General features: G+C 37.1%; 1 long non-coding RNA gene across 2 annotated transcripts; it reads right to left on the reverse strand.

Moving 5' to 3' along the window:
• Positions 1-259: 259 nt before the first annotated feature.
• Positions 260-20,777, reverse strand: LOC140697568 (uncharacterized). Of its 2 annotated transcripts, XR_012074719.1 has the most exons (5): positions 20,169-20,777; positions 18,344-18,498; positions 18,070-18,154; positions 12,259-12,316; positions 260-467 (listed from the first exon to the last, which is right to left on the reverse strand). It is a non-coding gene; the product is annotated as an uncharacterized lncRNA (long non-coding RNA). The 2 variants fall into 2 exon arrangements; XR_012074720.1 differs by lacking the exon at positions 18,344-18,498.
• Positions 20,778-21,059: the final 282 nt, after the last annotated feature.

Here is a 21,059-nt window from a genome sequence, read left to right on the forward strand (position 1 = left end):
GACGAGAAGGGAAAAATGGGCACAAATGTAAGCAGGTCATTTAGGAATGGGAAATGGAATTTGATTCTGATGGCTTTAATTTTCTTAATGAATTGTGTATTACCTGAGGATACGGTAGGAGGGAAGAATATTATGTTAGAAGATAAATACTAGTTATTATAACAAAACAAATCCCAAATTCTTGGCAGCTAAAATTTTTTAAACATGTATTTATTATGTACACAAAACCTATGCTAGTATTCCTTATAGGCAAGTTATCTTCCTCATAATCACCCATGACCCAGGTTCTTTCCAACTTGTGCCTTCACCATCTTCTAGGTCCTCGTTTTGCTTTTCCATTCAGCCAGCAGATGAGGAAAGAGAAGGACTGTATGTAGAAGACTCTTTATGGGCTACGTCTGAAAGTGATGGATTTATCTTCTGCCTCCATTCCATTGGTCAGAACTGGGGAGCGTGACTGCTTCTAACTGCAAAGGAGTCAAAGGAATAGAGTGAGCTTGTGAGTCCAGGAAGGAAAAAAAATGATTTGGAAAGAAACTAACCAATTTCTGCCCCAAGTTAGTGGTATAAAGTAAGTTCAGACTAAGTCAGTGTGAACATCAGCCTATTTGAGATGTCATAGTATTGTGGGGCCACAATGAGTGCAAATCAAAAAAAAAACTAATAATGTTAAAATTTTAATAAAAAATGTATAGCAAACTCTCCTTGGCCCTGGTGGGTGATCTCCTCTATAGCTGTGCCACAGTGCAGTTTAGATACAGGGAAGGAAGGTGGTAGGACTCATCCAGACCTACTATTTCCCTAAGTGAGTGAAATAGAGGGAGAGTCATGCAACCAATTGAGAATATTTGCAAAAGAGAAAAGTTATTTATGGACCATAGAAACCAGGCTGATCTAGGAAGCAGATGGATATTGAAGAAGTGATGGGTTTGACACATTGGGAATCTCAATGAGGTCAGATATTTGTAGCCGTAGCAGTATTTGATAGAAAAGCTATAAAAATGAAGTTGTTGATCTCACAGTGGATTGCTGTAAACCTCTATTTTTAAAGTTTCTGGTGATAACAGGGTTTATGCATATTATTATAAGAGAGAATGCCAGCAGTAGAGCGGATATAAAGATGATTGGAAGAGAGAACAGCAGAAAACTAAAAGTCCAGAGGAGAGGATTTGTACATATTGAAGTTTTAAAGAAAAATGACATGAAGTGGGAGAAAAATTCTTAGCTGTAAGTTCTAGCCGTCGATGAGGGAGATGGGTGAAAAGAACACTGTTACGTGACGGCATGAATGAGGAGGATAAAGGACTTATCCAGAGAAATACATGTGAAAACAGGAAATTGAAGTAATGGATTTTAAGTAATAATAGAAAGTAAGACATTCTAAGTGGTATGCCTCAAACCTGCGGTGAGTGAGAAATGAAACCACCTCAAATTAAGAAAAGGAAGAAGTTACTTCAGTGGATATCTGGGTTCACAAAAGGAAGGGAGGAGAGAAGAAAATTCCAAGAGGAAGTTAAAGATTTGGGGGAGCTTTCCAATCACAGTGGGTGATCTAGTAGTTGTTGAGGGGGTGTTGTGAACATGGATGCGTGGGTGCTTAGGTCAGATGAGTGGATATCAAGCCTGGGGATGAGACTAGAATGATAACGTACAGCCTGGAAAGCTCCAGCACCTGGCGGTGACTGGGACGAACAGAGATAGAAAGTATGATGCAATTATAAGGTTGTATGGAAATAATACTCCTACTAGTATTCTGGATTCTTGTGTGAGGAAGCTGCTCCTAGCATGAAGGGAGATCACAGAGAAAATAAAAGAGACGAGACAGATGTGCGGATATTTGAAGGGTAAATGTAGGGTTATTGGTGACTGATTAGAAGAGATGAAAGAAACAAAAAAGGATGACTACCTCCTTTCTGGTATAACTGATGGAATGAATGGCTATCGGTGTCAGCATCAGATATAGGGAACCTCACTCCAGGAGCATAAGTAGTATGGTTTGGTTTGGTTTTTGAAGGAGGAAAAGGGTAAGTTAATCATTCAAATGGAGATGTTGAGTTAAATACCTGCCAGAAAGTGCAGGAAGGATGCCTGGGCTGTGGACAGAGAAGAGCATCAACGCTGATGACTTGGGTAGGAGGGGAAGGCAAACAGGACTCAGAAGGACAAGCCAGAGAACTAAGAGAAAACCCACCAGGGACTTGGAAGAGCCTTACAACAAGAGGGAGAGAGAAATCAGTGGATGACAAATGTCAACAGATAAGCAAGCAAGCAGGTTCCAAAGTGCCAACTGATTTTGTGTGACGCAGGACACACAGAGTTCCCTCTTCCGTAGTTGCCCGTAATTCTCCGGAATGAGACTCTACTAGATTTTCAGACGTCCTGAAAATCATTCTATTATACTCAAATATATCTTAATTTAATCACTGGATGCATAATCTATTTCTAAAAGATTGTTTATATCAGATGGAGTAATTTAAATCACACTATTATCAGATAATATATTTAACTATCGTAGTTTAAAAGCACACCAGCCTCTGTAAATGTCATTTTCAGTGCACGGGCTAGTTCAGTTTTTTTAGAGTATACTCTAAATACTCACCAATGGTGGAGAAATAATTTGTAAAGTAAAATAATCCATCACAGAGGATCATTATGCACCACAGTTTCTACATGAAATGCAGTATCTCTGGGAACTGAGCACAAAACTTTCTGGATTGGTAATAGGAATTTCCATTCCCTAATAAAAATGACTGTATGTATAGTAAACATACCTGAAGTATTTCCTCAAAGGGAAAAATGTACAACTCAAAGTAATGAGAGTAAAACTCATTCAGGAAAAGGAGTTTATCCTAAAACTGCTATGGATCCTGTCCAATCTGCAGATGCTCAGTGACAATAATCAGAGTTTACCAAAGAGAAGCTGAGGCTGAAGACACAGGGAATCCTTCGACAACTTAGGAAATGCCTCTCTCAAGTCTGACAGCTTCACTAACACTATTTTTTTTTCTCCTACAAAAACTACATTCAGTACAAATGCGTATCTATTGCTTGCTCAGTACTGTAATGACTTCGGACCCAGCAAATTCAAACTTTGTTTTACAATATAGGGCTTGGTGCCAAGTCTGTATCTACCTTTTAGCCTTTATCCCCTTTTCCATTTCTTAAGGCAGCCCTAGGTTGGTAATATATTTATTCCACTGCTGAAATGTAAGGCAGAGATCTGCTTGTGTGGGTTACAGGAGTCCCAGATACTTGCCCTTTAAGACTGTCTAGATTATTCTCAGTTTTCACACCATAGAAATCTGCATGATCATACTTCCACTCTCCTTTGGACAAGGATCATCAGGCAGCCAAGCCAGTATTAGAAGGTCAATGTGGCAACATGAGAAACAAAAATCTCACGTGGCCAGCCATTCGAGAATTTGTTAAGCTTTCTTGAGTTTTGTCATTGTTTAAACAAGCAGCTACAGTAGAACTATGTGTGAGAGCTAAGTGGTACAGTCTCTCAGACCTGCAGACCAAAGTTGATGGCAAAAGTTTTTTTTAAAAAATCAATCCTCTTTCTAAATGAGGCAGCCCTTTACATTTATCCTATAGAGTTAATTATTTCTTTTTAATAATAAAAACAACACCAAAGGGAATATTTTTAACCAGGATAGCTGATTAAGGGGTCCCCTGAATGATATATTCCAATTCTGATGAACTAAATTAGCTTTATTACTTCTAGAATTATGGTTCCACCTGACTGACAATGGAATATATTTCTAGAGAGCCATAGCATAAGTGGTTAAGAATATAAGTTTTGTAACAAGACTGTGTGGCTTTGAATCCCAGCTCTGCCAATGTCTGTGTGACTTTGACGAAGTTACTTAGCCTCTCTGTGCTTCAGTTTCTGCATCTGTGAATGAGAATAATAATGGCATCTCTCACATATGGTTGAGTAAGGCCTAAATTAGTTAATATATGTAAAAGAATTTAGGACCGAGCTTGGCATGAATTAAGTCTATCTGAATGTTAGCTACAATAGATATTAGCCTGAATAAAAAATTTCCCTCTCATTTTCCAAAAGGTAATCTTGCTTCTTCTTAAATTCTGTCAATTTGTTGGGCAAAGTTCTATCATCATCTGTTATAGAACATCTGGCAAAGGAATTCCAGAGGATGTAACTAGAATCTGGGGAGCATTACTCATAGGATTATTCAACAAGCATTTATGAGGTGCCTACTACTTGCCAGGTGGATTTATTCAGTGCCTACTACGTGCCAGGCGGATCCTAGATTCTAAAGTAGGAAAAAGTAGGTCTGTGCTCAGGGATGGCTTCATCACATTTGCAAGCCCCCAGGAGACAGGTCGCCTCGGTGAGCGATGGGTGCCGGGGTGCGTGTGCGCCACAGGGACCGCGGAGCAGAGAGTTGTGGAGCCTGCAGAGTGGAGGCTGGTGAGGCTCAGAGGGAGTCCAGCCTGAACAGACCCTGAGGCCTGACTACAAACCTCAGCCTGTTTCAGTGTTGGCACATCTTAACACTACTGAAAAGCTCTGCCCTTTCAAATTAAGTGTCCAGTGGAGCACGATCTAGACATCTCTCCCACAGTTTTAGGTTCAGGGTCACAGCAGCTCTAGACAGATGCCTCGCCCCTCTTTCATTCTAGCAGAAGTCACGGATGAATACAGTGCCTGAGAGATGTGTATGATGGAGCCCATTATTTCCCTCTCCTTGCATTTCTTCACAGATAAAATGCCGCAAACGTTATTCTCAATAATAGACGGCTAAGGCGGGGTGTGGGGGATGCTACAGATATATCTGAAAACCATACTGGATTCAAGTGACAGAGTCCTCTCAATGGATATGCAGTTGAAGGGTGGATGAAACCGCAGACAGCCGTCATAGCGTTTAACTTTTCCCGTGTTTCAGGCTAATGTTCAAATCCACAGTTTGATCATGTTTGGCTTGGCAGTCACATCCCGCTCAGTCTGAGGGCGTGTGGCAGAGAAGAGAAGCCAGGCGGCTCGGAGAGTAGATGGAGCCCAATTTCTTACTCATCTCATGGCAGAAAGGCTTTTCAATTCTTTTTACTGTGATGCTGCCAACATGTAAAGTGAGGAGCAGCTGAAGTGACTTAGAATCATCTGCAGATACTTTGGGGCCTTGATACTTCTTTTTTGGACAAAGAACATCCGAGGAAGCACGGCAGCTTAGAGTTAGGAAGGACACACCTGAGTTTGTTGCCCCACCCCTCACCCCCCGCAGTTGAAAGAGAAACTATCCAAACCCTAAAAGACCAAGTGCCCTGAACAAAACCCCACGTTGATCTGGTACCAGAATCAAGGCTAGAATCCAGATTTCTTGAACGCCTTTCCACTTTTTTATTTTATTTTCCACTACAACATGAATTCTTCCTGATAATTAGGAGTGAGATATCATAGAGCCTTCACGTTCTGATAAAGTGCTTTCTGAGACCATCTTAGATTCAAGAGCACAGCTCTAAGCATGTATTTTGTTCTTTCAAATGCAAGAGAGTATAACTGAAAAGTGCCAGTGATACCTTCAGACTTTTTAATGCATGTGGGATTATAGTTTATTTATACAGTTATTAAAATAAATGTCCCCAAAAGCCTATTTCCTTCTGAAGTTCCATATTTCGTACTATGAGTTAATTGCTTTTCCAGATTTTACTGAAGTTTTACCTTTCACAATAAGGTAAGAACAAATTTTGGACTATTGAGAACGTTTGCTGAGTCAGGTTCACAAATCACGTCTTCTTTTCACGTAGAATTTAGGGTGGGCTTGACAACCTCCGACTTCCAAGCCACTGCATAATTTGACACTCCATCGTGAATTTACCCAAAATGTTACTTTATGATAAAAACATTAATATTTTTAATGACTCACTACCGCTAGCAGCTTGATTTCTTTCCAGAGTCATCTTTCATAATGAAACAGTTTTGTAGCACTTCGCTGGGATCTTGTCAACTGTAACTGTGCGATGAGAACTCAAAGCCACACTGAAATGTGGGTGCTTTGTGGTCATCTCATTCACTAGCCAGAGCCCATTCCTACTCACTAGCCTTGTGCTGTCAGTCACTCACTCTCACAATGAGCACAATTAAATATTGCCGTATAGACACAGAAGTACAGAATCTCTGAATCTAAAGCAATGAGTTAAATGTATCATGTCAAGATAGCCTGTATTTTTCTCATTACACCCATCTTCTAGCCTGTACCTCAGAGAGGGCAGTGTTTTCCCCACATCACTGGTGAAAACTGAATTAGCATCAAGTTTGATTATGTTGAATGTGTCCCTGTGTATCTCGCTGAACCTGCTGTATACACAAAAGATGTTTCAAGACCTGCAACGTTTTCCAAATCAAGCGCGGCACATTGCATAACGGAATCCTTTCTTCTCCCTCTTTCAGCTAAAGAACTTTTAGCTGTTAGATAGACTGAGTCTCTGAAGAAACCCTTCAATGATGTATTCAAAGTATTTTGGGAATGATGCAACAAAACTTCAGCAAGTTCGTTCTAATAGGTGAGAGCTTATTTCTGTGATCACGTCCAAAATTTTTCCCTTTGCAGTTCTCCTCTCTGTGGTGAGGGCTTTGCTCCTCTTCTGAAATGGGCTCTTTTATCTCTAGGTTACGTATCTTCAATGCAATTGTCCCAGGTTCCTGCTGAGCTTCGTGGTTCTTTATTCCACTTCTCACTGGTTGGTAGCAATCTCTTTGTGCTGAAAATATTCCTCTTTCCAATAGGCAAGTCCTCCTATCTATGTCAGTATGACTTAATCTGTAACTGTATTGGTATTTTGAACTTTGGATAATTTATAGATTTGATAATACATGGGAAAGACTGCAGAATAACCTTTCTCTGAGGTCACAAATTATATGCAATCTTTTTTAATTTATGGGTCTCAAACTAAACCTTGTAATAAATTTGAGCTTATGAACCAATCATAGTAAAAAAACAATTGCTTCTTAGAGTTTGCATTCTATATTTGCTCTAATATTCTATATATGTTTAGAAATGAATGCCCAAATTTAGATGATGTAAAAAAAACATTTTGCATTTTCACAGGGTCTCACCCTTTCATTTGTGTTTCACCAAGACAGCTGTCTAATCTCTTGATATTCATTCTAATAGAATGAAAAGCTTCCTTATGATTTAATAATATATCAAAAGGCAGAATTTAAAAGCCTTTAGTTACATGTTAAAGAGTAATTTGAAAATAGGTTGCTTTTCAAACCTCATTGGTAAAAATGATTGACTTCATATAACCCAAGCCTTGAAAAAATATGTATCATAATTTGAAATAAGAGTGAGAGGTCTATTTTTAAAAAGGATATTATGTTTGATTGAAATGTGTTAATTAACATGTATTTCCTTGGTAATTCTTCAAAAATAGACTTATGATATATGATCTAAATCAAACTAAACAGATTATTTTCTGGGGCATTTGCTGAAGTTTTCAAAAGTACAGCCAGTGTTTTGAGGTTGGGGATGGTATTACTAACCTGGAATTGTTGTGGCCATCTCTCTGCTAGAGGATTGTTGCCAGAGAATAAAAAGAAATGATAAGAAATGGAGATTAGAAATGGAAGAGAGAGAACTTGGTTTAGCATGCCTGATCACTCCCAGAAATTCCATTTATAAAAATCAAGATATTCCACTTACTGCTTAAGCAAAAACAAACAAATGATTAAGATTTGTCTGTCATGGAAAGTTGACAGCAGGAAAGAGAAAGAACAAAGTAAATAAATAGAACAATTAAGCCCATAGAGAGGGGGTGTGATACAATAAGTACAAAGAGTTTAAGAATTACATTTTCAGAGTGATTTGAGAAGTTACTACAAGAAGAAAAAAATTTTAAAGGAAATGGGATTATAGAAAAGAATCAATGTATGAACAAGAAACAGTTCAAATGCCACTGCCAAGGTACAAATTTACTAGCATTAAGTCATATAATAAATAGATGAAAAATAAATAGTACTATATAAGATAAAATCAAATTTCTATAATATAGAACAAAACCAAAAAAAATTATAGGTATCAAATTGAAAGACATAAAGAATGTTTTCAGAAACTGTAGCTCATCTCTAGAGCATAAGAAGGAAAAGAATGAAAAAGAAGAAATTTAAAAGCAAGGAAAGAAAAAGAAAAACTAAAAAACATTTTCCCAAAATGAAGAAGAGAGTCAAGTCTTAAGATGGGAAGAAATATCAAAGACAAAATTGAAATATAGAAAAAAACCTTAGATATGTTGAGGTTCAGGATGAAACACATAGAATATTCTAGAGGCAGACTTTATTTAAGGCAGAGCTTCTATAGAAGCCCAAAGATAAGAACACTGAAGATAAACATCAAATCTCATAGTAAAGGCCTATTTATCTCAATTCCTGTTACCTTATACATCATGTCTGGCTTTAAATAAAAAACAAACTACAAGGCATGCTAAAAGCTAGAGAAAACGTAGTGTGGAGAGACAGAACAAGCATTAGAACCAGATGCAAACGTGACAGAGATTTTGGAATTATCAGACTGAGAATTTTAAACAGCTACAATTAACAGAGAAATGCAAATCAAAACAATAATGAAGTATCACCTCACACCAGTCAGAATGGCCATCATTAAAAAGTCCACAGATGACAAATGCTGGAGAGGCTGTGGAGAAAAGGAACCCTCCTACCCTGCTGGTGGGAATGCAGTTTGATGCAGCCATTATGGAAAACAGCATGGAAATTCCTCAACACAGCAGAGGAATGAATCAGTGAGCTTGAAAGTATGTTAGGAAAATTTGCCCAACTGAAAAGCTGAGAGGAAAACAAGAACAACAAAAAAAAGGGAAGATCCAAAAACTGTGGGACAGTTACAAAAGGTGTATCATATATATAATGTGAATAACAGGAGAAAAGAGAAAAAAGTATAAGAAATATTTGAAGTAATACTGGCTAAAAACATTTCACATTTAATCCCAGAAACTGAACCACAGACCCAAGAAGCTTAAACAATACCAAGCAAGATAAAAACCGAACAATCTGTGCCTAGGCATATCATGTTCAAACTGTGGAAATCAAAGAAAAACAGAAAATCTTGACCTTTTCAGGTAGATGATAAGAATTACATTATACACTTCTTCAGAAACCATGCAAGCAAGAAGGGAGTGGAGTGAATTATTTAGTATTGAAGGAAAAAGAAAGCTTGAGTTTTAGTCTGACCTTCATCTCGGTTTTGATTTAGAGCCTGCCAGATCTCTGTTTCCCTGGTCCTGAAACCCTGGAGGGGATTAATTTCCACTATTATTAGGTTTTGAGCTTAGTGTTTTAAAGTTCTACCTTGTGGAGGTTCAAAATGTCACATCTATCTTGAGGCAGAGATGACCATGTGTTTGAAGCAGTCCCTCTAGGAGAAGTTTCTCTTAAGTACCAGAAAGCTACAGAATATTTCACTGTGCCTTTAAAATGTTTCTGACCGAGTCCCCAGCTTTCCACACCACCCCAGAAATAAGCAAACATCCCAGGATGGAAGCTAACCATGAATTTGAGATTCCTCTGACAGCAGTCCATCATTTAAGAACGCACAATTGTTTAAATCTCTGCTGGTTTCCCTCTCCCCCAGCAGGGACCCTCTACCTAAAATGAGTTAACCTCAGCTCATTCCCATATTTGGCGAATGCTCCCAGGAAAGAAAACAACTAGGGGTCTGGCGCTCTCCAGGAGGGCCCTTTCATTTCTGGAATTTTAGTTCACTTAGTCTTGGCTAATCCAGAGTACTCTGATGTTCTGCAAATTGGTTTCATTTGTGGTATCCTTTCTTGGTTTTAGTCGTTACAGTGAGGCTGCTGGCTGACTGCAATGTATTACGTGCAACTCAGAAGCCATTTAATCCCTTAAAATATAAATATATAAAAAATATGTCTTAAATACATTTTATAATGTAGTTTCAATGATAGAATAGAAATATAGGTTATTCTTTGTTTCCGAAATTAATACACATATACTGGGTGTACATACTTTAAAATGTTTCACAAATATTGATACACGATCAGTAGTATTTAGGGATCAGTTTATGAAAATCATCCTGTTACTCTGCCCCAGAAGCCACCAGATCTGATTTCTTAACTTGTTCACAAATCTTCTCCAGAAGAAATTAAGCTTTTCAATGGTCTTTGCTGGAAATGACTGATATGTAAGTAGAGTCCGATCTTATATGACATAAATATCTACATAGATGTCCTTAAATAAAGATAGCAGTATTCTGAACTGGAGGAATTTTTTTCTTGAAAGATTGATGCACTATAGGGGCACTTTTCAAAAAAAGAATCATACTCCTTCTGCTGAGAACTGTTTCGTGTATTTAAACAAGAAACCAACATAGCAGTTTTCTTCTTGTTGAATTCTTGACATTCACAACAAATGGCCTCGTTAAAAAATTTTGTTTTCTACTATACAGGTTAAGTAAATTGTCATGAGCTTTATCCTTCATAAAGCGAGCCTAAAGTTGCTGTTCAGTTTCTTAGTGCTGCTTCTACATATCTTCCAGGTGTTCCTACCAACAAAGTTTTTGAATATCCACTCCTTTATGGTGGCTTTATATTTCTCAAACTTCAGTAGGCTTTTTTTTTTCTTTTCTGTCTCTTGTCTTATTTTACTTTCCTAGAGCTATTCTGTCAAGCTTTTTGTGCTGTCTGAAAATCTGGAAATAAAACTTTGCAATGAACAGTCACACTTTCATCGCTGGAAGTCTGTTCACTTGTGAACATCTCGTTCTTGCCTTTCTACTAGGTATGTTGAGAAACTGCACTATCTGAGTCTAATGAAACAAATGAAAACTGAGCATCAGAATACTCTTGGCATGGCTGCCCCAAGCATCGTGGGGCCTTATTTCACCTATGCATTTGTTTTACCTTTATTGGGCTAAGTGCCTTTTATACTCCATGTTGCCGAATTGTCTTTGACACAAAATGAGAATCAATGTCCTTTCAACAATCATTTAACGTTTAAATGCTTTGGTGCAAAAAGGGTTCTTAACATGAGTTCTGAATTTTAATAAGGCAACATATTTCTTTTGTATACCTAGACTTGTTTTGACTTGAATTAAATATGATTTAGGAATCTTATACTTTCTCTTGGCTGTCATACACACACACACAAACAAAACAGATCTACTTTAATTTACAAGGTTCTAGGCTTCTGTATCCTAAATTCTGACTCCCTTACCACAGACATAGAGAACATCACATTGCTGTATTTCTATGTTCCTTTCTCTTAAAATCTTACCAGGACATGATTATTATTTAATTATTTTAAATAATTAGAAATTTGCTAGAATATTAGACTAATTTTTAGGTGAATCATTTAAATGTAAACTAGGTTTTGTAGTTGGGATTTTAGGTCAGTACATGAATGAAAATAATTGAATCCACAGGTTTTCAAATTGAGCCAAGTGAATTCTCAGTCATTTCGAATAGTCCTTTTGAATAGAGGGCGGGGGAATGTGGACGATACAAGTAAGCAGGGTCCCTGTAGCCCTTCCTATCATGATTGGAGAAGCTTGACTCTCACCTGTTTTACACGTTATGTTTCTCTGTAAGATTTGATTTTAAAAAACTTTTCTATGACTTTAAAAAAGTTAAAGTTCCTGACATTATCAGTGCCTCACTCTGGATGTTAAAAAACAAAAACACACACTAGAAATTGACATAACACTGTAAACTGACTATACTTCAATCAAAAAAAAAAAAAAGAAAAGAAAGAAAGAAAAGAAAAAGGAAACAGAAGACCTGGAGATGATGGACTTTCTCAGAGGCTAATTCTCAACAGACTCATGAGAGAATTGTGAGTTTCTCATAACTTTAAGTTTTACAGTCATTCAAATGGACCAACTAGAGACCTGAAGAAAGTACAGAAAATTATAAAGAAATACATGAATGCATCAAATTTATAACAGCATTTAAATTAATAAAGAATTTGCAGAGACACTTATAAAACATGCCATTTTTGAAAGAAAAGATTTGCTGATGACTTTAGAAAACTGTCACTTCAGTTCTGGAAACGTGTGTGTGCTCCTTGAACTGGCTGAACAATTACCCATGTGGAAGGATGGCTGGCAGAAATATTTACAGCACTTCTTACTTAACGATTATTTTTCCTCAAAACTATTCTGAAAATTCGCAAAGTGCTCAATGAGCATCTCACCAAAAAACAATTTTTAAAACATATTATAGTCAATAGTCATTATCTAATATGGTACTAGCTATTCTTACTTGGGATAAAGGTCTCAAAACCACTAAGGTAGCTGGACAGACAAGTCTTTCAGTGAAACTGTAGAAAAGAATAATAATTGATTAGTGTAACTCTACTGTTGGTGTCATAAAAATTATATAATAAATGGAAGAATTATCAGATTTTTAAATAGCTTTCATACCATTTTTAATCATTTGGTATACATAAAGGAATAGATCCTTCCCCTATATTCCTTAATATCTAATAAATCTTTAACAAATCTGTCAGCATGTATCTTTCTTAGAAGGAAGAATAGAACTAAGAAGTAGAAATCTCTTTGGTAAAGGAAAATGGGCCACAAATGACCTTTCACAAAACTTAACTAGTATTAGGAGACAGAGTATGCAATTTGGGCTCAAGTGTGCATTTATTATGGTGGAATAATAGATTCAGGAGTGATAATGTTTCCATTAGTCATTAACTATTCACTTGTCCGACAACATTGCATAATTAGACAATTAAGATACCCTACAGATTACATTTTGTACTTCTATAATAGCCCCTGAGGTTGGTATGGATTTAAGCAGACAGTGGGATCATCCAAAAAAATTAGTACAAACTTTCTTGTATCTTTGTAGTAACTTGACAATTCTTCTGTATCTCTGATCTTCAGCTATCTGTACTTCATAGTATACATCTACTAAGTAAGAACTATAGTAAGTCTAAAAACTCTATCAGTAACCAAGTCTGAATCTTCTTCAGGGTAATTCTCCTCTGTAGGCATAATGACCTGAGGGGGTTTTCATTTAATCTATCAATGCATTTGATATCAGTATCAGTGGGTTTTCTTAAAACAATGTTTAATTGTAATAAAAATAACATATAAAGTTTACCTTCATAACCATTTTTCAGCATACAGTTCAGTAGTGTTAATTGTATTTAACTGTTGTATAACTGATCTCTAGAACTTTTTTGTCTTGTTAAACTGAAACTCTATACCCATTAAAGAAGTCCTCATTTCCCCCTTCCTGCCCAGCCCCTGGAAACCACCATTCTACTTTCTGTTTTCATTATTTTGACTACTCTAGAGATCTCACATAGTGGAACCATACAGTATATGTCCTTTTGTTACTGGCTTATTTCACTCAGCATAATGTCTTCAAAGTTCGATAATATTGTAGTATGTGACAGTATGTCCTTCTTTTTCATGGCTGAATGATATTCCATTGTATGTATATACCATCTTTTCTTCATTCATTGATCTGTCAATGAATAGCAGGTCTAAGCAGGACCACACACTGTACTCCTTTATCTAGAGGACCTAAAAACTTTCTGTTCAATCCTCAAACCATCTCACCCAATATTTGGATAACTTACTGAAGACTAGGTCAAGGGACTCTCATCTTCATGTCAATTTGCTTCTTGTATTACAAACTTAATGCTGAAAGAGAGTATTTTGGCAACCAATAGTAGAGGCTCATCAGAACTTTGCTCTGTTATTGTTCTAAGTGCAGATTAAGCATAAATAACTTGAGGTTTTAATACCCTAGAATATTTGAGGAGAAAGAGTTGGAAGTTACTGAATTTCCTATAAAATTCCACTAAGCTTTTGGTGAGCACACTGTCAGCTTTCTCTTTTGCATTTTTAATTAACCATCTCAAGACATCTGTGTGATTACGTCCCGATGAGCTGCCTGCTTTTATCGTGGTGAAGTGTCATATGAGAAGCTGGAATAACTGACCCGTGACTGGTTCTTTTACCTTTTCCTGAGGTCCTATCAGAAGAGCCACTGCTAGTGCCTTGCTAACAGGACTCTTTTTATTGCAGTATAGTTATAATTTGGGTGGGGGACAGGCAACCCATTAGGGAATTTGTTTTCACAGGTGTAGAGGGTCCTAAGCAGGAACCTGTGGGCCTGAGAGTTTCCTCTCTTACTGAGTGACATCAGGCAGCCTGGTTTGGTAAAACCCCTGCGCATCCATCAGGCAGTACCAGCAAGGAGCACTGAGAGCCCCAGTAGCATAAGATAAACTAAGAAGACCAAAATAAAACCACAAAGGCTTAAAAAAACACCCACACCCCACAAAATTAAACTTTCATTGAAACAACAGTCCACAAAACTAGGCTAGAATCTGCATGTTAAACAGGGTGACTGACTCCTAAAATAGAAGATTTAAATTGGAGCCAGAGCCTCCTAACACAATGGATAAAACTTGTAGGGTACAAATGAAAATCACTTATCATAGTAGGAATTAGGAAAATAAAAACTTGAATGAAAAACAGACAATCAACTGATGTCAACACTGAGATAAAATGGATGTTGGAATCGTCAGCATTTAATTTAAAACGGATGTCACAAGGACATTTCAGTATCAGTTATAAATTGTCTTGAAACAAATGAAAATAGTAAACTTAGGGAAGAAGTGGAAGTTATAAAAAAAAAACCCAATGGGGGAGAAAAAAAAAGAACCAATGGAATAAAATGGAAAATACAGAACTGAAAATTTCAATAACAGAAATAAAAACTTGCTGGATTGGTTCAGTACTAGACTGTAGATGACAGAGGAGCACCTGTGTGACAACAACAGATATCTAACATTCATATCATTGGAGTTCAAGAAAAAGAAGAGATAGTGAGACTAAAAGAGTACCCAGAGCAAAAAATATTTATACTAGTAGACTGCAATAAATATAATGTATATATTATAATATCCAGAACAACCACCACAAAAGCTTTCAAAGAGAACACTCAGAAAAATCATAAATAAATCAAGATGAAATACTAAAATATGTTCAAATAATCCACAGAAAGGAAGGAAAAATGATAAAGAGGAATGAGAACCAGGAAACAAACAATGAAATGATAGACTGAAGCCCTAACATAGGAATAATGATCCTAAATGTCAAGCAAAAGATAATCTGGCAGAGAAGATTTTTTTAAATGGCCCATGTATTATTTATAGAAACTCATCTCAGATTCAATGACCTAACTAGGCTGAAACTAGAAGCATGAAAGAAGATATACTGTGTAAACATTTATAAAGAAACAAACAAAAAAACACTGGATATGTAAATACCCAATAATACAGAGGTCAGAATAAAGAAAATTGTCAGAGTCAAAGAAGGAAGAGATAAAATGACTTTTTTAAAATCAATCTTACTGGGAAGATCTATGATCGTAAAAATATAGGCACCAAACAGCTGAGCCTCAAAATACGTGAACCCAAAAGCTAACTGAGCTGAAAGGAGAAACAGATCAATTCCCAATTATACCTGGGGACTTCAAGACCCTCCTCTCACCAGCCGATAGAACTACTAGACAGAAACTCAGCAAGGATATAGAAACAATGAACAGCACAGTCAGCCAAGAGGACTCAACTTATGTGCATACAACATCCCCCCAAACAGGAGCAGAGTGCATATTTTTTTCATATGCTCATGGGAAATTCATCAAGATGGGCCATTAAGAACACTTTAACAAATTTTAAAGAATTGATATCACACAGTATGTTCTCTGACTTTTAATAAGTTTAGCTAAAAGTCACTAATGGAAAGACACCAGGATAATTTCTAAATGTGTGGAAAGTAGACAACAAACTTCTAAAATATAGCATGAATAAAAGAGGAAAACTTGAGGGAATTTGATATACAGAGAACTGAAGGAAAATTAAAATATAACAAAATACGTGAGGAACAGCTACAACCATGTGAGGAAAAAAAAATATATATAGCACGAAATGCTTTCTTTAGAAATAAGAAAAAGTCTCAAATCCATCTTCTAGGTTCCCACATAAAGATCCAAGAAAAAAGGAAAGCGCAAAAGAAACTCAAAGAAAGTATAAGGAAAGAAATAAAGATAAGAGCAGAAATCAATAAATTAAAAACAGGGAAACAATAGAGAAAATCAATTCAACAAAAGTTGCGTCTTCAAAAGAAATCAATAAAATTGGCAAAACGCTAGCAAGATTGACAACAATGAAAAAAAAGACACAGATCACCACTATCAAGAGTGAAGTAGGGGCTATCACCACAGATCCTATGGCCTTTAAAAGAATATTAAGAAGATAGGACAAACAACTTTATGCTCATAAATTTGCCAACTTAGAAGAAATGGACCAATTCCTGGAAAACTGCAGACTAACCCAACGTAACCAAGGTACAACAGATTATATGAATAGTCCAATAACTATTTTAAAAATTGAATACTTATAAACTCCCAAAGTAAACGTCTCCAGCTCCAGCTGGTTTCACTGGAGAATTCTACCAAACAGTTAAAGAAGAATTAACACCAATTTTATAAATTTTACACTATCTATGTCAGAAATAGAAGAGGAAGGGACACTTACCAACTCAACCTGATGATGCCAGAATTACTCCAATACTACTCCAACATGTAGACATTACAAAAAAAATTACAGGCCAATATCTGTCAAGAATTTATATATAAAGGTCTTCAATAAAAATATTAGTAATCCCTACCCAACAAAGTATGGAAAAAAGGTTTTTACCACAGCCGACTGGTATTTATTCCGGAGACGCAAGGCTAGTGGAACATTTACATACCAATCAGTGTAATCCATCCTATCGATGGGTTGATGAAGAAGTCATGTGGATCGTATCAGTTGGTGCAGAAGAATTCAACAAAATCTAGCACCAATTCAGGATAAAAAAGTTCAGCAAATTAAGAATAAAAGAGAATTGCCTCAGTTTGCTCAAGGGTGTCTGTGAAATAGGCATCAGCGTCAGTGCTGAAGGTGAAAGACGGGCCTTTCTCCCAAGTTCAGGAAGGAATGAGTGTCTACGCTCATCACTTCTGGAAGTTTAGTTACCACAGGAGGACAAGAAAAAGAAATTGGAGGCACATCGCTTGGAAAAGAAGAAATAAAAATGCCCTATTTGTAGCCAAATGGCTGCAGCAGTGCCAGCCTTCACGTGTGTACACCATACTGTCCAGAGAGAAAGAGAAATCTCCTTCCCGTGCCCCTGCAAACGTTTGACTCTGACATTTGACGTTTGCGGCCAGGAGGATATCTTGCTCTGAATGGCTTAGAACTCGGGTGCTGACCTTCCCTGAACTATGTACTTTGGCAACGGTGGAGAAATTATTCTGGTTAATTTGTGCCAGTCAGGTCCTGCACTAGAGCTGAGGAGTATCTGTGCCAAACAGCTGCGTCACCATTGTCAGTGGATAATTGGGAGCTTGGCAGGGGGACAGTGCCACTCTCTTCTTAACGAGGAAATCCATCTATGGAAATGACACGTTCAGATAATGTAAATACTATAAAAAATATTCCTCAGGTATTGTGTTGGGTACTGGCTGTAGGTAGGGCCAGTGCTGTTTTTAGATAGGATGATCAAAAGACATCTTAGAGAAGGAACTGTTGCAGCTGAGGCCTGAAGGATACGGAGGAGCGGGTCTTGTGAAGAGCTTGAGAAAGGGCAGTCTAGGCAGACCAAGCGTGGTCCGGTTGCTTATTTCACTGTCCATCTCTGGTACAGATCGGGACAGCTGCTGAGATCAGGGACCATGTTGGCTCACTCCCTGCGATACGTAGCAGGGCCGTGCAAAGATTAGGCATTCAAGTATTCCAGATTAAAGAATGAAGAGGAGAGGGATTCCAAGCACAAAGACCCTGCAGTGAAATGCTTTGGAACTGCCCCTGAAAGAATGGAAAAGAGAAAGCTGTTCCAGGCCAACAGGACAGATGAACAAAGGCATGTCACTTGTAAGAAAGAATGGACAATCTCAAGTGAAACAGATGGGGCATAATGTGCGGTAAAAAGGAAAGGAACTTAAATAAATAGCATTGGTTTCAATCACAGAGAGATTTAGTATCCGGATAGAACTTACCTCTGGTGGCCTAGGCGGTAGGGATGCATTCTTGGTTCTTGAACAGTGAGATAGAATGATGAAAAACAATTTAAATAAGACTATTCTGGAAGGAATGAGTAGGCTGATTAGATTGATAATTATGACCTTTAATTATCATATATATAAATTATACATAAAAATTAATGCTGCTGAAAGGACACTAAGTAAACCAGACTATATTCTAATAACTTGAGGGGTTATTATGAGTTAAACGTTATTCTAAGCAATTTACATGCACTTATTTCATACTCACATAATCTTATGAGATAGGTCCTGTGTTCCCATTTTATAGGTGACAACTGAGGTACAAAGAACTAAGAAAATTATCCAAGTTCAGCCAGGAAATAAGATGTGGGTCTGAGTGGAACTGTAGTCTTAACCAATATTTGATGCTACCTTTCCAGAGTCCTGTGGAAATTAAAGGCTTTTAGAGTTTTCAAAGAGCAGGGAAGGACCACATTTGGACTCATACATAGAATATTCAAATTGTGACTCAGAATCTCTAAGGAATAATTGACCTCTTTTTCCCAAATGTCATCTATTAGCTCTTAAACTGTCTTCTCCAGAAATTCAATTATATAAAAATAAAAGGCACAAGAGTGTCCCATTTCTAGGTATATTTTTGTTTTACTCTTTTCACAAATGTCTTTTTATCTAGAGCCTTAGGTATTTAATATTTTTTCCCTAACATCTTTTTTTTTTTTCCTTTTGCATTCAAGTATTTTTCACCAACGGTCTGTAATTCTTACTCTTCAGGGAGTTTTCTTTCAAACTTTCTTATTTCAATTTTGTTGAACACTTAAAATTTCTGAATACCTTTGATTTATCCTCTAAACATGTAATTCTACTTACAAATAATATGTTTGAGTTAGGGAATATCCCCACAAAATACTGCATATTCTTTAGAGTAGGAATACTTGCATTAGAATTACTCCATATGTTCATAAAATACATAGTTAAATGATATGTATTGCTTATTTCAAGAGAAATCGTTTCTGTGGCAATCCAAATTGGTTCTCCCCTTCTCACCAAAACGCTCATGCCTTTATTCTTTTTATCTCAAGATAACAGAAATGTCGATCTCAGTTGAATACTATTTCAAGAATATTTCTTAAGGCATTTGAAAAAGTTTTCCCTTACATTTTAATCCTTGCAATAAAAAGGTAAATTATTCAGAAAGACATATTTAGTGAGTCCTTTCAATGTCACTCCCTAATGTGACATGACCTAGCCATAATTTTCTCTGAGGCACTTAATATTTTGGTACTAATTTTTAATGCTCTGCAAACATCTTATCGATTGCACACTATAATGTTTAATCAGCTTTTCTAAGCAGAAATGCTCATCATCTTTTCATGTTCTATAAGATGTTTTATCTGTGATTAAAGAGTCAGCTGTACTGAAAATCACCATGCTTGGCTCTTTTTAGTATTATAGCATAATTATTGATTCTTAACTACTTTTAATTCTCTCTTGTTAGTATAGACTACATCATTTAAAAATATTTATTATATAAAGAAATCCCCCAGAGTATTGTATTACAGCCATCATCTTTTTTTCCTAAATCTATTCAATATTTTTGTATCAATGCAAATCAAAAACAAGTTGCATAGCAAAAATTTTAGTCTGTTGATGTAATTAATGACAAAGTATGTTTAAATATAGAACGGGCTGATATGTCATAGGACCTTCATTCCAAATCTCCATCTTTTAAAGTTTTCTGTGCCAAAGTGGACCAACATCTATGAATCTAATTTTGTAGAAATTTGTTGGGCATACATCTTAATGAAATCAATCATTAAATAACTATTAAAGATATTTTGTATTTTTCTTTAAGAATTGACTTGGAGCCCCAGAGCAGATGGATATATGAGGAAAATTACTTGCTTTCTCAAAGGATAAATTAATCTGCATGACAAATAACTCTTCTGGGGAGACTTAAGCAAATTCTGTTTGGATGTTTAGATATTTACTCTTTTTATCTATCTTTGCTCTCGCTCATTGATTCATGAAACTGAACGGAGTTAAAATAGAAATAGGGACACATTAGGCTTCTCTGAGTCAGTTATTCCACATACCTTTAACCTTAATTATCTTGGTTTGCCCTTCTCCTGTGGTTGTTAAATATTATAGCATGCAAAACTATTCCGGGTACTATCGACAAATATGTCAAACCTTGTGTTCATCAAAACTGATCTAAAACCTTGGCACGTGCAGTCAGGTCTAGGCCTTGAGGTCAGTTTCATGAAATTCCGTGGGAGGCAAAGAAAAGGGCAGAAGCATCCAACTCTCAGAGAAAGGTATCAGCTAATATGTCCTGGCTGTTTGAATCCAGCTCTTGTGATCACAAGATTAAGAAATTCATTAAAGTTAGCCCAAGAGAAATGGAATGTACTATAAAGAGTAGTTAGGGAGTCATAGCAATTTGAAGAGGGAAATTTTAGGGTAAAGAATGATTAAATTATAACAGGTGAGAAACTACAAGGATATACAGAGAACTCAGTGGGTTACCCAAGGGCTGGAGAACAGTGTGCAATGAAGGACAGAGTTGGATAGGGGACCCCCAGGTAGGCTTCAGAGCGTGGTTGCAACCCCCTGGAAAGTTTTCAGGGTTACGTAGGCCACCACAGGGGCTGGGTAGGCAGGGATTAAGGCTGCAGCCAGCTGAGATTTCTAAGAGAGTGAGGGCACGGCTTTCACTGGAGAATTGGAGCCTGTGGTGTCCACGTAGAGGGGTCCTGGGAAACAGCCCTTCCAAGGTGCTCAGGCGAGCCGAGGCAGGGGCAGGGCGCAGAGGGAACCAGAGCACTGCCGGGTCCTACAGTGCTGTGGTTCACAGGCAGGGCTGTGGGAGACAACCATGCAGGTCATGGGCTGGTGGGCAAGCACCCAGCGTGGGGAGCATTAAGTACAAGGGGTTCCAGGAGAGAAGGTCCCCTAGGTGGTCACTGTGAGGTCACTGAGGGACA

This window comes from Vicugna pacos, chromosome 7, assembly GCF_048564905.1.
Source record: "Vicugna pacos chromosome 7, VicPac4, whole genome shotgun sequence".
In the NCBI taxonomy this organism is placed as follows: Eukaryota; Metazoa; Chordata; class Mammalia; order Artiodactyla; family Camelidae; genus Vicugna; species Vicugna pacos.